The following is a 16,384-nucleotide window of genomic DNA, read 5'->3' as shown; positions in this document are numbered from 1 at the left end:
GACCCTGCAAATGGCCGATGATAAGGTCAGGGCTGCACCAAGTGTAGGGGTTTGTAGGGGAACCACAGGGAAAATATACAAGGGAGAGCTGCAAACAATTTACATGTAACACATAACATATAGATAAGACACACAAATATAACTCAGATGCACAAAGACAAACACATTATAAGTAGGAGCACTCTGGGATGCTGCAGTCATTATATTATATATGGAGGCCATTATATTACATGGTGAGCACTGTTGGGGCCATTATTTTGCATGTAGTGCACAGTGGGGGTCATTATATTACATGTGGAGGCACTATTTGGGGCCATTATATTACATGCAGGGCACTATTTAGGGCCATTATATTACGTGTGGGGCACTGAAGGAGCCATTCTACTACATGTGGGAGCATAACTGTTGAAAGGGGTTGCAAACGAACAAAGCCATATTTTGAACTTTTTAAAGGGATCCTATCCTTCAAACCTTTTTTTTTTTTTTTTCTAACTAACGTCAGAATAGCCTTAAGAAAGGGGCGGAATAGCAGCATTGCTCCTGCCGCTGCTGGCTTCATGCAGGGCAGGAACGTACCGATGTTGCCGGCGTCTAACACTCTCCAGCATCCGCCTCTCTATTACAGCGGATGCCGGGTCTGTATTGCATTGTGAAGGCTGTACGTCCAATGCCTAGCTGCATCAGGAGCGCACACACACTGCCAGCGGCCGCTGGCTTTGCATATGTAACCTCGCCCACCAATGACGCAACAAAGCCGGAAGAGAAAGAAGAATTTACAGCAGCGAAGACTGGCGAGTATGCGAAGTGGGAATACCCCTTTAATAAAAAAAAGGGTTTGAAAGATAGGATCCCTTTAAGTGATCGCTACTTTGGTGGTGCTTGGTTGGGACTTATTCTCACCCCTGGGTACATCACTTAAAAAAGGTTGAGAAACACTGGGCTAAATGCACTGCTTAGGAAGGGCTTTGGAGAGAGATTTAGAACAATATGTTATATTAACAAATGAACCAATGCAAGTAGTTCATTGACGACATTTGCCAGGTGGTGCACCAACTCTATGCTGATATTAAAGGATTAAGATTAGAGATGAGCGAACGCCGTTCGATCGAATGCAGATTCGATCAAATATCAGGCCGTTCGGGATATTCGATTATGATCGAATACAAGGCCGCAAACGCAGTAAAAATTCATATCCCCTCCCACCTTCTCTGACGCGGTTTTTGCACCAAAGCGCAGGGGAGGTGGGACAGGAACTACGACAACGGAGGCAGTGAAAAAAAAATCGGAAAAAGGAATTGGCGGCCGGAAACAGATAACCTCCAATTTAGATGAATGGTGAATTTACCATTCAACTAATTTGGGACTGTGAAGTATGTAACTGTGAGACATGGAAAGATCTACAGGCAGGGTTAGCTAGGGATTACCTTTATTTAGGGGGGAATGTTACTCACACAACTCTTTGGGGCTCCATCTTGTCGGGATCCCTGTCAGCTTGAGATATGCGCGAGCTGACTTTTTCCCATAGGAATGCATTGACCAGCGTTGATTGGCCGAATTCCATAAAGAAGTACGCTGGTCAATGCATTCCTATGCCGAGATGAAGCAGAGCTGAACCTGCTACACACTCAGCTGTACCGATGTAGCAATCCGATGCAGTAGCGCTGAGTGTGTAGCAGGTCCAGCTCTGTTACATTGGACACTGCTACATCGCCAGCACTTAGGGTTGAGCCGAGCTTGACATTTCAGGATCGATTTTAAAATCCAATTTCCGATCATTCGGAGATTGGATTTTAAAAACGATCCTATTCACTACACAGCATGTAGTCCAAAAATTGTTGGACCCCAGGCTGTGTAGTGATTAACCCCCCCACCGTTGTCCACTTACCTGCATAGCTGCAGCTCCCAGCTCCTCTTCTTGGTCCGGTCCTCTGTCCACTTGTCTTCAGAGTCTTCTGACGTCTCCCCGCCCACACTCTCCAGCCGCACTAAGTCCCTACTCCCTGCATCTCTACAATACTAGTCTAGGGAGGCGGGGTCCTCTGCCCTCTTCAGAGCGCCCTGATTAGTAGGCGGGGCATCACTCACGTCTCCCCTCCCAGTACCCGCCCACACTCTCCTAAGCCCCATCTCCCCGACTAGTATTATAGAGAAGGTGGGGCTTAGGAGAGTGTGGGTGGGTACTGGGCAGGGAGACCTGCCCACACTCTCCTAAGCCCCACCTTCTCTATAATACTAGTTGGGGGAGAGGGGGGTAAGGTGCTCTGAAGACCGGACAGAGGACTGGACCGGACCAAGAAGAGGAGCTGGGAGCTGCAGGTAAGTGGACAACAGTGGGGGGAGGGGGATAATCCGATACTGCACACTCAGCTCAACTACTCTGGAGTTGAGCTGAGCGCACAGCCCGATGTAGCAGAGCTGGCAGATATAGCAGTCTGATGCAGCAGACTAACACACTCAGCTCTGCTGCATCAGATTGCTAACATCGGCCAGTTCTGCTACATCTCTGGTGTATCTGCACTACTTCCAACCATCCCTCCTTCTACTCCTCCTGTCACACACATCTCGTGTGTAGCAGAGCTCAGCACACACTCAGCTCTGCTACATTTCTACAGAGTGCAGAGATTTAGCAGGGCTGAGTATGTGCTGAGCTCTGTTACACCAGAGATGTGTGTGACTGGAGGAGTAGCTGGAGGAATGGTTGGGTGTAGCACGGCTAGCTCTGCTTCATCTCATGCCATAGGAATACATTGACCAGCGTTGATTGGCCAGTGTACAGCATTCGGCCAATCAATGCTGGTTCTGCCGGAGGAGGCGGAGTCTAAAATTGGACCAGAATGGAAACTGCTGTGGACCGCTTTTAGACTCCGCCTCCTCAGGCAGAACCAGCATTGATTGGCCAAATGCAGTACACTGGCCAATCAACACTGGTCAATGCATTCCTATGGGAAAAAGTCAGCTCCGGCATATCGCAAGCTGACAGGGGATCCCGACATAATAAAGGTACTTGATGCCCCCAGACATGCTTCCCCTGCTGTCCCAGTTGCATTGCAGAGGTGTTGGCATAATTTCCTGGGGTGTCATAGTGGACTTGGTGACTCTCCTGAGTCGAATGGTGGGATCCCCTGTAGCGAAGCATTTTCTCCCATAGACTATAATGGGGTTCGATATTCACTCGAATAGTCGAATACTGAGCGGCTATTCGAATCGAATATTGAACATTTTACTGTTCGCTCATCTCTAATTAAGATCAATCTTGTACTTTTCTACCCTTTTGCACAGAATATTTGAAAAACAGTAAGTGCTTTTTCTTCTAGATGAAATATGATCTCTATTTGGCAGGTAGTAGCTACTTCATAGCAATCAAAGAAACACATTTTTGTGACAAACTGTATTTTGGTAAGTTGTGTATTCCGGTACAGGATATGGTGAGATTTTTCAAAAGCTTGGGTAATGGTTGCCACTACTAAAATCCGTCTGTAAACATTGAAGAGAGCCTGCGATACTTACACCAGGCCAGTGATATAATGTATTTTGGAGAAGGCAGAATGAACCATGTCTTCTGGTGATCCAAGCATGTTTATAAGGGACTCATAGCCATAGTTATCTAATGTCTATGATCTGCTAAATACAAAGAGTGACTTAGATATTGATACCCTTAATTTAAAAAAAATTGCCTTCTAGATCATACAGTACATACAAATATTTTAAAGAGGGTACCTGTGCCCATGCCAATTTACCCATATAGATTGCTGGTTGTGGTGGTTTTCTTTTATTCAGTGTAGTCCAGACCTCAAGTTGTCTAACTATACCCTGTGATATTGAATGGAATTGGGCAACTGAATTGCTAGGAACTTGAAGAGACTCTGTCATCAGTTTTAACCACTCAATAGCAGAAGGGGTCGTGACCTGCAGCTCATGGGGCCAGACAAATAATTGCTGAGCTCCATCCAACAACACAGACAATCTAGTTCCACCTGCACCAGGAGGTAGCCACCAATGGGGGGAAAAAGGCTCCCCCTACCACTGAGGCCTGTACCCATCTGGCCAACTAAGTGGGTTATGTTGGAGGCTTACCTCCTCCACAGAGCCAGTACACTGGCAGACTCACACACTAGGCCATGGCCACCGCCATCTTTATCCTCTGAGGTGCACCTAGGCCCTACATTGTGGCCTCTGTCTCCTCCACCAGACTGGGGTGCAGCATCGGCGTCCGTCATGACTCCGGGGACCAGCTCACTTCCTGCTCTGCCAGAAGCTCTGCATAACACTCAGAACACTTTTATGGCAGTCCTGGACCCTCCTCCACATGATCCACCATGCAGCCTCAGCAGAGACCATTCACAGCACTCCAGAAGATAAGTGCAAGGGGCACACCCAGACTAGCCCCCACACCATTCCACAGACCATGGAGCCTAATGGGCAAGATTTAAAAGCCCAGCACATGTCCTTAACAGACTCTCAGGGTCCTCATCTGCCTGGCATAGACTTGAATGCTACTCCCTCCATCTTCCACTATGCCCAAGCCTCTACTTTCCACTCCTCTGATACTCTGATTCTGAGGATTCTTATGTCCCTCCAGCGCTTTGTCTTTCGCCGTGGCATGACTTTCTATCTCAATTGCCTACCAAGTGGAATTTAAGGAGATGTTATTGGAAGTTAGGGACATCTTCCATACAGAGATCAGATATTGCTAACAGGGTGGAGTTCCTAGAGGAGGACCATGATGATTCCAGGTGCCATGTCTCTGCCTTTCAATCTACCATTGTGGCCTAATCCTCCTCTTTTAGAGTTATGCAATGTCATTTGGAAGACCTTGATAACAGGCAGGCATAACAATATCAAGGTGTGGGACCTTCCCAAGGCTTATTTTACACTCTTGAGGCTATTTTCAACTAATTTCTGGGCAACTTGGAACCTCATAAGTGCCAATTGGCGTGTGCTCATAGAGCACTAAAACCTAAAGACAGCACCTCCCAGCCCAGGGACGTAATTTGATGTGTCCGTGACTTTCACCTGAAAGATTAAAAAAATGAAAAAAATTAATTAAAAAATTACGGAAAAAGATTGATTGCACAAATCTGACTTTGATGGAGCCCCATTCCCCCAACTCTATCCTGATCTTTCCTGGGTGGAATTACAGAAAAAGAGAGCCCTTCACCCACTTCTCCGGGACCATTGCATAGTTTATTGTTGGGGTTTCTGTTTTCTCTCACGGTGTGTAAAGATTTTTCTACAGTTACTATACAAACATTAGCTGATTTGGTCCCATTCTGTGACACTCTGGGCATCCCAGGGCATCCCAGGCCCTAAGCTCCTAAGCTTCTGCATCTTTATCTACGTGGAAACCTGCTACGAACAAACGTAGATGACCATCCTCTTGAAGCTACCCTTCCCCAAGGGGATACCTGATGTTTGACTATGAGGATGATCTGTGAACTTACTTTTGGCATTTCCTCCTGATATGTTTCTGTCATGTTTTCATGGTTACTTGAAATGTTGTAATTTTAGCACTTACTTTAAACCTGTCCATTAGTCTGTGGTGTGGCTGGAACACGCTCCTCCTAGGCAGCTTCCTTGTTTTTTTTCCTCCTTACTGCACTTTAAGTTTATCTCAGCATTTTCTTACTTCTTCTTCCTCTAATTTTTATTATTAACCTATACACTCTGGGTTTACCCCCTTGTTAAAAGGGTACTGCAGAGGCGGTTCTCGCTCACTATCAGTGGGATTAGTTACTTTTATATTGTAGTTCAGTTGATTACAATGGCTAAATTATTCCCACCAGATCCAGACTTAGTAGCTGAGAATAATATTGCTCTGCATATTGTTGTTTTTCAAACATTGTTTTAATTACTTTATTGTGTTCTCTTCCCAGTATGTCCTTTCGCTTCTGTGTCTTTCCTTCCCTACTGAACCATATTCCTGTTTGCATGGGGAAAAAGAGGCTTCAACATTCGATCCTCCTGATATCTCTCCTGTACCAATGTTGGTACAAATATTTAACAACATTTTAGCTTTGAGACTCGACAACCTCCTGCCCTCCTTAAACTATAAAGTACGGTGGGTTTTGTACTTACCCTACTACTGCTTTACTCCTCCCTCACTCTAACTCCCCTATATTCTCTATAGGCAACGTTACTCATTAGGGTTGCCTTCTGTCCCCTTTATTTGTATTGTATATAGAACTGTTGGCCTCTCACATTAGACAACAACTAATATAAAAATATATCTTGTGATGTTTGGTAGGTTGTTTCAAGGAGCAGTTAGGGTATGTTCATACTGAGCTTTTTGCAGGCGGATTTTGAGGCAGAATTCACACCTATGGTACATTATTGGGCTACAAAACTAACACAACTACAGCCGGGGCTTTGCCCACTTGGTTCCCTCGTATTTTCACCAGTTCCTTCAGCAAAACCTTCGGCTTCACTAGAGGGAGTCTTCCCTACAATACATGGGGATCCACCCTACCCCTTCTTATTCCACAGTGTATAGACAAATTTCTACCCATCTTTCGTGGAATTGTGCAAGCTTATAGATAAGTGGCGACCCCTTCCTATGTCATTTTTTTTAACGTATTGAGGTGGTTAAGATGACACTGGCGCCAAAGCTTTTGTACTATTTTCAAACACTAGAAATATGGCATAAAATATGAAATTCTGGGAGATAGGATCCCCAAATCCACTTTGTTTTCTGACAGAACATCGTGGATGGGGGGCATCTTGCAGTAAACCTTTTGCGTATTCCCTCCAGGGCTTACAATAATGATGAATGGAGATAGAAAAACTGTGGCTTGCCCCCCTTCATCCTAAGCCTGTGGGGAACCCCTCATACTCTCACACTACATTTACTTCGTTTTCAAAGAGAAATTTGGTTGCAATGCAGGCAGTTTTTCCATCTGGTATCGTCCTCCTTATGCTCACCCGCCGTGGATTGGTAAGTAAATGCGGCCTGTTACCCGGTAACAGCCTATTTAAAAAAATAAAATAAAAATCAGGGGCCCGCCGGGTCCCCTAATGTTCCCAGCCCTGTAACAGCCACTCAGTACTGCTGCTACCACGGTAGAAACGCCCCTGCGCCAGAGGCAGAACACGGTCTACCCGATGCAGAAACCAAGTGGTTCAATGACCTCTAATTCTAATTCAATTTATGCTATTTCCACCAGTTTGCTTCCACCACAACAAACCCTCCTGAGATCGCATCTTTGGCCTTCCATCCATTTCCCCCTCCTGGGACCAAGGAGGAATGTGTCTGTCAGTTGTCTGTGTATTTTCCTGTTATGTTCATCCAGTCTCTCAGTACTCTTTCAGTATTTTGGCCCAGGGTCAGTCCCTAGCACCTCAGGGTTTTTAGTGCACCACACCCCAATTAGAAGGTTCACAACCAATGAAATTCCTAGTGTCTATGTCAGGGGTCCTCAAACTGCGGCCCGCGGGCCACATGTGGCCCGCCAAGCACTTCTGTCCGGCCCACCGACAACGCCGGCAGGCACGCATTTATAATGAAGCTCCTGGAAAGATCAGGCCAGGCCATGGAGCGCCCTTCACTTTACCTATTGGAGGGCACCGCTCCTGATGTCTGTGCGACCTGCGCTGCCTCCGGTGTCTGCCTGTGGCCTGTCTGCGGGGAAACAGTTTTTTTTTTTATAGCCGGACACAAAGTCCTGCATGTCTGACTGTGTCCGGCTAAAAAAAATGGTTTCCCCGTGGACAGGCCACAGGCAGATACTGGTGGTCACCTTTACAAACCCATTCAATTGAATGGGTTTGTAGAGGTGACTGCCGGGTTTCCGTCCCCTGTCCAGTTTCGCTGGGACTGAAGATGGAATCCCGACCGAATGCATACACCAGACCCCGAGCACAAGTGTGAACGCCCCCTGAGATTGAAAATTGAGTGTCCCCCTCCACCCCATGGTTGCATTCATCTCCATTTTTTCTCAATAACACATAGGAATAGCCTTAGGAAAGACATCTAAAGGTAGGAGAAGAATAGCCTTTCTTAAGGCTATTCCTACGTGTTATCGAGAAAAAATGTGATTTTAATCTTAGAATCCCTTTAAACTATATTTCGGCCCTCCAATGGTCCATGGGACAGTGAACTGGCCCACTGTTTAAAAAGTTTGAGGACCCCTGGTCTATGTAAATGTTTTGTGATAGTCTGCTCATTTTCTGACCTCTGCCTGCTTAGTCATTTTTGATCCTGTTCCACCTGCCCTACCATTAGCTAGTCTACACACCACGTCCCTGCCGGTCCTTTTGTTGCCTCACCTTAATGTCAATCATCACTAAACTGGGACTACTCCTAATATTGTGACTTGGTGATTTCTTGACATGGCAAGAACGAAGGGTGAAGGTGAGGGGACTAAAGTGCTTGGTAATTGCCCTAAGTCAAATCATATTAATGGCATAGTGGGTTCACACTTGCTGGGTGATACGGAGAACCAGAATCCACAAATCTTCTTTTCTATATTTTTGTGAAGTGGAACTTAAAGATATGATGCAATGTTTTTTCCTGATGTGGCAATAGAAAATATAAATATTCTAAACCCACATTACATACTGGACGGATGTACACACCATGTGTGCTCTTTACTTCCTTTTTATGCTCAGTTAAAAGTATACAGCCTAGATATAAAGAATCCATTTCACAACTTGGGCCATGCAATTTTTTGGAAGGCCGCACAGATAATTGGCATAAGTGAGCAGACCCGCATAGTAAGCTGGTCTTCTTCCTGTTGTATATTTTCTCTGAACCCCTCCCATCACAGAAATTATTTATTTATATTTAAATATAAAGGGGCTCTATCAGCAAAATCATGCTGATAGAGCCCCACATATGAGTGAATAGCCTTTAAAAAGGCTATTCAGGCACCGTAAATGTTATATTAAACTACCCCCCCCCCCCATTTTAAAATGAAACCCTAAAACAGAATGTGATAAACTTACCCATCGTGCATGGTGGGCGGGCATTCAGGGTCCGCCGTCTTCTTCAGCCACGCCTCCTCTTCCTGCGATGTCCGCGGGTCCCGTCTTACTTGCAAACTGCCATTGATAAAAAATGTTTATATCAATGTCAGTTCGCGAGTAAGACGGGACCCGCGGACATCGCAGGAAGAGGAGGCGTGGCTGAAGAAGACGGCGGACCCTGAATGCCCGCCCACCGTGCACCATGGGTAAGTTTATCACATTCTGTTTTAGGGTTTTATTTTAAAACGGGGGGGGGGGGGGGGTAGTTTAAAGGCTATTCACGCATATGTGGAGCTCTAGTTCACAAAGCTGTATGAGGGCTTATTTTTTCCAGGACAGATTTCATTTCATACTGGTACCCTTTAATATTGTGTATGATGTAGTGGAGAATTGCATAAAATTTCATAATGGGGGAAAATTTAAAAAAAACCCTGCATTTGCGCAATTTTCTTATGGGTTATGTTTTTACAGTATTCACTGTGCAGCTAAAATGACATGTTATTCTTTGGGTTGTTACAATTCCAACAATATCAAATGTATGTAGTTTTTGTTATGATTAAATACCTTAACAAAAATCCAAAACTTTGAAGAAAAAAAAAATTTGGGGAGTCACCACATTCTGACCTCCATAACTTTTTTTTATATTTCCACATAAAGGGGCTGCGTATGGTTGGATTCACACTACTGTTATATCCACTGCTCTCATCCATAACAGGAAGCCCTGACTGGTGTCCTTCTGCAGTCACCCCCATGTAAAATCATTACAGAAGCTTTTTTTTCATCATGTTTTATTTTTATAACATTAATTGATACCATTTCAGGAAATGTCTGACATTTTGATTGCTTTTTGATCAATTTTTTGCGGGAGACAAAGCAGCGAAAAGAAACGGTGTCTCAAAGATTTAGATTTTTTTTTATTGATAAAAAAAATATTGGAAAAATATTTTTTTTATATACATTTAGTTCAGGCATTTTCGGACATGGGGGATGCTTATTTTATTTATGTTTATTTGAGATCTATTTTTTTTTTGTTTTAAATGTTATATTTTTAGCTCCCCCACCCCAGGGGGCTTTAACCTGCAATCCTCAGATTGCTTGTATCATAGACTACACTGCTGTATTCCATGCTATGGGGAAATCTGTATATAATTATCAACGTTTACCACAGGCAAGACATATAGCTGGATATATTAAAAAAAAATAAAAAATCGTATGCCTATGCATAGGCTGACGTCTATAGACAGCAATACACGTGTATACTCATGTATTGCAGTCTATAGTACTGAATTAGCAAACAGAGCATCGCTGGATCAGGTGTCCTTATAAGGGCTACCAACAAAATGTATAAAAAAAAAGTTATAAAGCTCCCCAAATTTCCTTTTTCTATATAAAATGATTTATATATAAAAACAAACAGTAAAATTATTAAAAACAATACGTTTGGTATCACCGCATCCGTAACAATCCGTATATTTAACCTATCCAGTGAACTCGAAAGAAAATGGAAAAAAAAACAACTGGAAGTAATGATTTTTCACTATATTACCTTACAAAATATGCAATAAAAAGTGATCAAAAAGTCATATGTACTCCAAAATAGTACCAATAAAAAGCAGAGGTTGCAAAAAATAATCCCTCAACCAATTCCGTAAACTGAAAAGTAAAAAAGTTATGTATCTCAGAAGATGGCGATGCAAAAATAATTAATTTCTTTCACCAAATGGGTTTTTGTTCTGCAGAATTAGTAACGCATAATAAAACAATATAAAAGAGGTATTGCCATAATCACACCATCCCGCAGAGTAAAGGTCACATGTTATTTATGCTGTATGCTGCATGGCGAAAAATATAAAAGGATAAAACGCAAAAGTTTTTTTTTGTAATCTACTAAAAAAAGTTAATAAAGCGTATTCAACTTATAGGCACCCAGAAAAGGTGTCATCGCAAAATGCATCTCATCCTGCAAAAAAAACATCCCTCATATGGCCACATCACCAGAAAAATTTTAAAAATATAGTTTGTACAATGTGAAGGAAAAAAAACCCCAAGAATCGCCAAATCATTAGAAAACAACTGGCTGTAGCAGGAATGTTTAAGCTCTGTGAGCGTATATCAGGGTGCAGACCAGATCTGAGGGAAGAGAAACCAGACGTGACCCCCAGAGTGACCCAGCCAATAATAACTAGGAAAGGAACTACTAGGAAAATACACTCAGTGACCAAAAGTCATGGGAAGGCGTGTCCTAATGCCGATTGTGTCAGACAAGACGCTCAAACAGTGTGATACGATGCTGCCTATGGCGCTAGTGTTGCCAGGATATCTAAGCAGTCTGATGCAGACAGGTGTCTTGAAAATGGCAATTTTTCAGGAATACGTCATTTCAGTGCGTAATATATTGTGCCCCGCTTGTATCAGAATTGCTGAATTGCTCCTTCCCTTCTGAGCCCTATTGTGTGCCCAAGAAACAGTTTATGCTTACATATACAACTCTTTGTAACCAGGATGAACGACCTAATAGTTTTAGGAATACGTGTCTCTGATGACACAAAGTGGTCACACAAATGCCATATTTCAGAAATTCCTTGAATGGTGTTGTTTCCAAAATGGGTACTTTTGAGGGGTTCCCATTGTATTGGTACTTTAGGGGCAATGCAATTGGGACATAGCACCAGAAAACTATTCCAGTAAAATCTTCCTTCCAAAGCTAAATAGCGTTCTTTCTATTCTGATCTCCACCATGTATTCATATAACATTTTATGACCACATATGGCATATTCCTGTGTTCAGGAGAAATTGTGTGACAAACTGTGAGATGATTTTTCTTCTTTAAACCCTTGTTAAAATGAAAAATTTGGGGCTAAATGGACAGTTCATTGGAAAAAAAAAGGTATTTTTAATTTTTATGTTCCATTGCTAATAAAATCTGTGAATCAGCTGAGGGGTCAAAATGCACACGATACTCATTAAGAAATTGCTTGAGGGGTGTAGTTTCTAAACTAGGGTAACTTTTGGGGGTTTCCATTGAATCCATACTCTAGGGCCTCTGCAAATGAGACATGGCACCAAAAAACTATTCCAGCTAAATCTGCCCTCCACAAGCCAAATAGCGCTCTTTCTATTCTGAGCCCCCCCCCCCCTTTTACCCATACAACAGTTTTCGACCACATATGAGATACTCCTGTGTTCAAGAGAAATTGTGTAACTACCTGTGGGGGGCTTTTTCATCCTTTAACCTTGAGAAAATGAAAACTTTAGAGATATAGTTACGTTTAAGTAATTTAGTTAGGGTGACTATAGGAGCATTATACTATGTAGGGACAAAAAAAAATGCGTGAGAATGGGCAGAGTAAAAGTAGAATTGGTGGATCTAAATTTGCCATAGCGCACATAGCACACCACACATTTTCTCCCTCTTTCTGTCCTTTGAAAGTTGGCAGGTATGGTAATTGTGCTCCCAGGTAACTCCCTCCACACACTTAGGTAATACTATTATTTAATCACTTATGTGTGGGGCCTCATTACCTGTAGGGCGCATTGTTACTGTAATAGTTCCCCTGCCGCATAGATAGTAACCTTCTGCCACATACTTTGTTACACATCCCCTGCACTGCTGTATCGGTATCCTTCCTATGTCTTCTGATGACTGATGCAGCGCCCGGAAGCTGCCTGTGTGCACTTCCTATTTTCCTCCCAGGTCCCCTGTCTAATTATCTATAGTACTAGAGCACCTGGAACTAGAATAGAAGGTATAAGGTGAGTACAAGAGCAGCTTCCAGTCACCGCTTTAGCAAGACTGCAAGTTAAATGTGGTAGAGAAGGAAGCCATCATCTTACTCCTCTATCGTGTATCTCAACTGTTTCAGCCTCTTGCAAATGCCGATCCCATCTTGTTATGCTGTTGCAGCGGTAAGCCCTGACTACTTGTCAAACAATAATAAATGTGTCTAAAACGCATAATAAATGTAATGCACAACATGTAGATATTTTTTATGTCAGATATTTTTTTTATGTTATGACTCATTTACCTTATTAAATCTGTCCCGGTGTCTTAAAGGAATTCTGTCATTAAAATCACATTTTTTCTCGAGCACACTTAGAAATAGCCTTAAGAAAGGCTACTTTAGATGTCTTCTCCGCACCACCGTTTGGTAGAAATCCCGGTTTTCGTCTGTATGCAAATGAGTTCTCTCACAGCATTGGGGGCGTCCCCAATGCTGCGAGAGAAATCTCCAGCGCCGCTTCCATCTTCTTCAGGAACAGCCTCTCTGCTCGTCTTCTTCCGCAGCTGGGTTCAAACTTCTATGCATGCGCAGTCGGCTCTGCCATCGGGCCTCGGGCGGAGCCAATTGCGCATGCCCACAGGTTACTGTGTAAGCGGCCACAAGAAAATTGCGGCCATTTTTCTTGTGGCTTATATACCAGGCACATTGATTTACATGGCATAATGGCTGTGCCAGGTATTGCAGCTCAGTCACTTTCAAGAGCTGTAGAAAGACCAGGGGACTGATGGACGTTAGGGCAATAAGGTCTTCGAATGGAAATTGGACCTAAGTCAAATCGGATTAATGGCATAGTGGGTTCACACTCGCTGGGTGATGTAGAGAACCAGAATCCATAAATCTTCATTTCTTAATTTTTGTACAGCAGAACTTAAAGATATGATGCAATGGTTTTTTCCTGATGTGGCAAAATAAAATATAAATAGTGTAAACCCACATTACATCCTGGACAGATGTCCATATTGCGTGTGCTCTTTACTTCCTTTTTATGCTCAACAAAAAGTATACAGCCTAGACAAAGTATCCATTTAATGTCCATTGCTCTCATCCATCACAGGAAGCCCGCTGTTTATTTACATTTACCCCCATGTAAAATTATTACAGACGCTTTCTTCTGTCATGTTTTTTATTTTTCTAACATTAATTTAATAACAGTAGTGTGAACATACTTGAGGAATCTTTTTTTTTTTTTGCTGTGTCAGTTATACTTTTTATTCAGACCATTTCGAGAAAGGCCGGACATTTTCATTGTTTTTTAGTCAATTTTTTTTATTTATTTTTTTTTGGGGGGAGGATAAAACAGGAAAAAAAATGGAGTTTCAAACATTTAGATTTTATTTTTTTACCGCTATGGCATTCACCATATGGGAAAAATATTTCTATATGTTGGTTATTGTTTGGTATCTTTGGTGTTTTCTACCCCTTCTCGTTATTTCTATCTCCAGTGGGTCAGCTGTTCCCTGGCATCACAAGTTATTCAATCTCCTGTGGAGTCTGCTATGCAACAGGTTCATCATTATATCGGATCTTTGGCTTCAGTGGCTGGAAAATTCAACTTTAAAACATGGCTCCATGGGTAGATAGGGGTCTTTGTCCCCTACGTGAAAAAGATGGAGCAGCACCCACTGTCGCTCCATAAATGAATTAATTATATGTCGCGATGCCTTATCAATGTGTTTCTTAGTTGACACATCAGCAACAGTTAGTGTCCGTTATTGTCTTTTATACTGTTTGTTTTGTTTGTTTTTTGCTTTTTTATGGTTTTACTCTCTGTACATGCAGTGTCGGACTGGGATGTCTAGGGCCCACCAGTGGAATTGTGTCTAGGGGCCCACCATCTAGACCCCTGCTGACCAGCGGTACCGAGACAGGGCAGCTAAAGGTAATAACAGGTCGGGAGCTATGCTGCTCACCCATTATACCATGTGGAACAACGCACTACCTAAAACTACTGCAACACCCTGGATGGCAAGTGAACAGCATGACTCCTAGAATTGTTACCATTACCTGTAGCTGCTCTGTCCTGGAAAGCTGATCTGCAGAGGAGCAACCGATGTGGCAGGCATGAGGTGTAAAATAAATAAATAAAAAGCATACTCATCTTTCCCCGACACACTGTTGTCCACTGCTAATGTCCATTCAGTCTTGTGCCAGCGCCTTGTTGCTGGGAGTCCTGCACCTCATGTAACTGTAAAGACCAAGTAGGTACAGGATTTCCAGAAATGAGGCGTCGCCATGAGACTGAACATTAAAATGTGCGATGCATTTTAAAGGGGTTGTTCAAATCAATGTCAATCTTTTTTACATCCTTTGCTCAGTATAGGCCATACATGCCTGATCAGTAGGGGGCTGACACATGGTCCCATCAGCTGTACGGAGCCACTTCTGGCCCCTGTTCTTTACACAATGCAGGCCTAGAAGCAGAAAACTCCATCCGCTGTTTAGTCACCCAGCGCCTTCACTGCAGCTCAGCTCCCACTGACTTTAATAAATGCTGAGATGCAGAGAAGGTGCCGGCTGATATACAGTGGACTGAGCTTTCTGCTTCTGGCCCCGTTTTGTGTATAGGACTGGTGCCAGAAGTGGCTCTGTACAGCTTATCAGTCCAAGGGCTGGGTATCGGCCCTGTACAGATCAGGTATTTCTGGCCTATCCTGAGGATAAACCATAACAAACTATGCCTGGACGACCCCTTTAATATACACCTGCTAATGTGTGACACTTTAAAGAGGTTGTCCAGTATAATCTTTTTCTTTTTTTTTTACAATTAGTCTAAGGGAGGCGAACCCATCCCACCCCCTCAAAAAACATACTAAACATACTCGCATAGCTCCAATGCTCCAATGTCCTCCCAGCACGGTCCGGTCCTTCAGCTCTGCTGTCTTCCTGAAATCCTCACAAAGGCTTTGATGTCCCAGGTCCCTTCCCTTAGGCTGCTGATTAGCCTTAGTTGTCACATGCAGAGGGAACTTCAGCTGGAAGAAAGGAGAGTTGGATGACCGAACCGCGCTGAGAAACACTGGGGACAGGAGAGAAAGTTTAGGGAGTTTTTTTTCACCTGTAATAAAAAAAAAATAATAAAAAAAATGTTATCCTGCACAACCCCTTTAATGTGCCCCAGGCTATTGGCTTCCATCACTGCAGGACATTAAACTGGGGGCAACTAGAGGCGGACAGGTCCCCCTCCAGCTACTTCCACGGTTTAATGTCCTCCTCCATCCGCCCCCCTCCATCTCTTCCCCCAGTTTCATGTACCCCTCCATCTCTTTCTCCAGTTTTATATACCACTCCATCTCTGCCCCCTTTCATCCGCCAACCTCCATCTCTTCCCCCAGTTTCATGTACCCATCCATCTTTGCCCCCAGTTTCATACCCCCACACCTTCAGTATTATATGCTTCATAGTGCCCCCCCATGCAGTATTAAATGCTACATTTTGGGCCCCCACAGAGTATTATATGCACCACAGTAGGGGCCCCCCACACAGTATTATATGCACCACAGTAGGGGCCCCCACACACAGTATTATATGCATCACAGTAGGGGCCCCCACACACACAGTATTATATGCATCACAGTAGGGACCCCCACACACAGTATTATATGCATCACAGTAGGGGCCCCCACACACAGTATTATATGCA

This window comes from Leptodactylus fuscus, chromosome 5 (genome assembly GCF_031893055.1).
Source record: "Leptodactylus fuscus isolate aLepFus1 chromosome 5, aLepFus1.hap2, whole genome shotgun sequence".
NCBI lineage: Eukaryota > Metazoa > Chordata > Amphibia > Anura > Leptodactylidae > Leptodactylus > Leptodactylus fuscus.
This window is presented reverse-complemented; position numbering follows the sequence as displayed.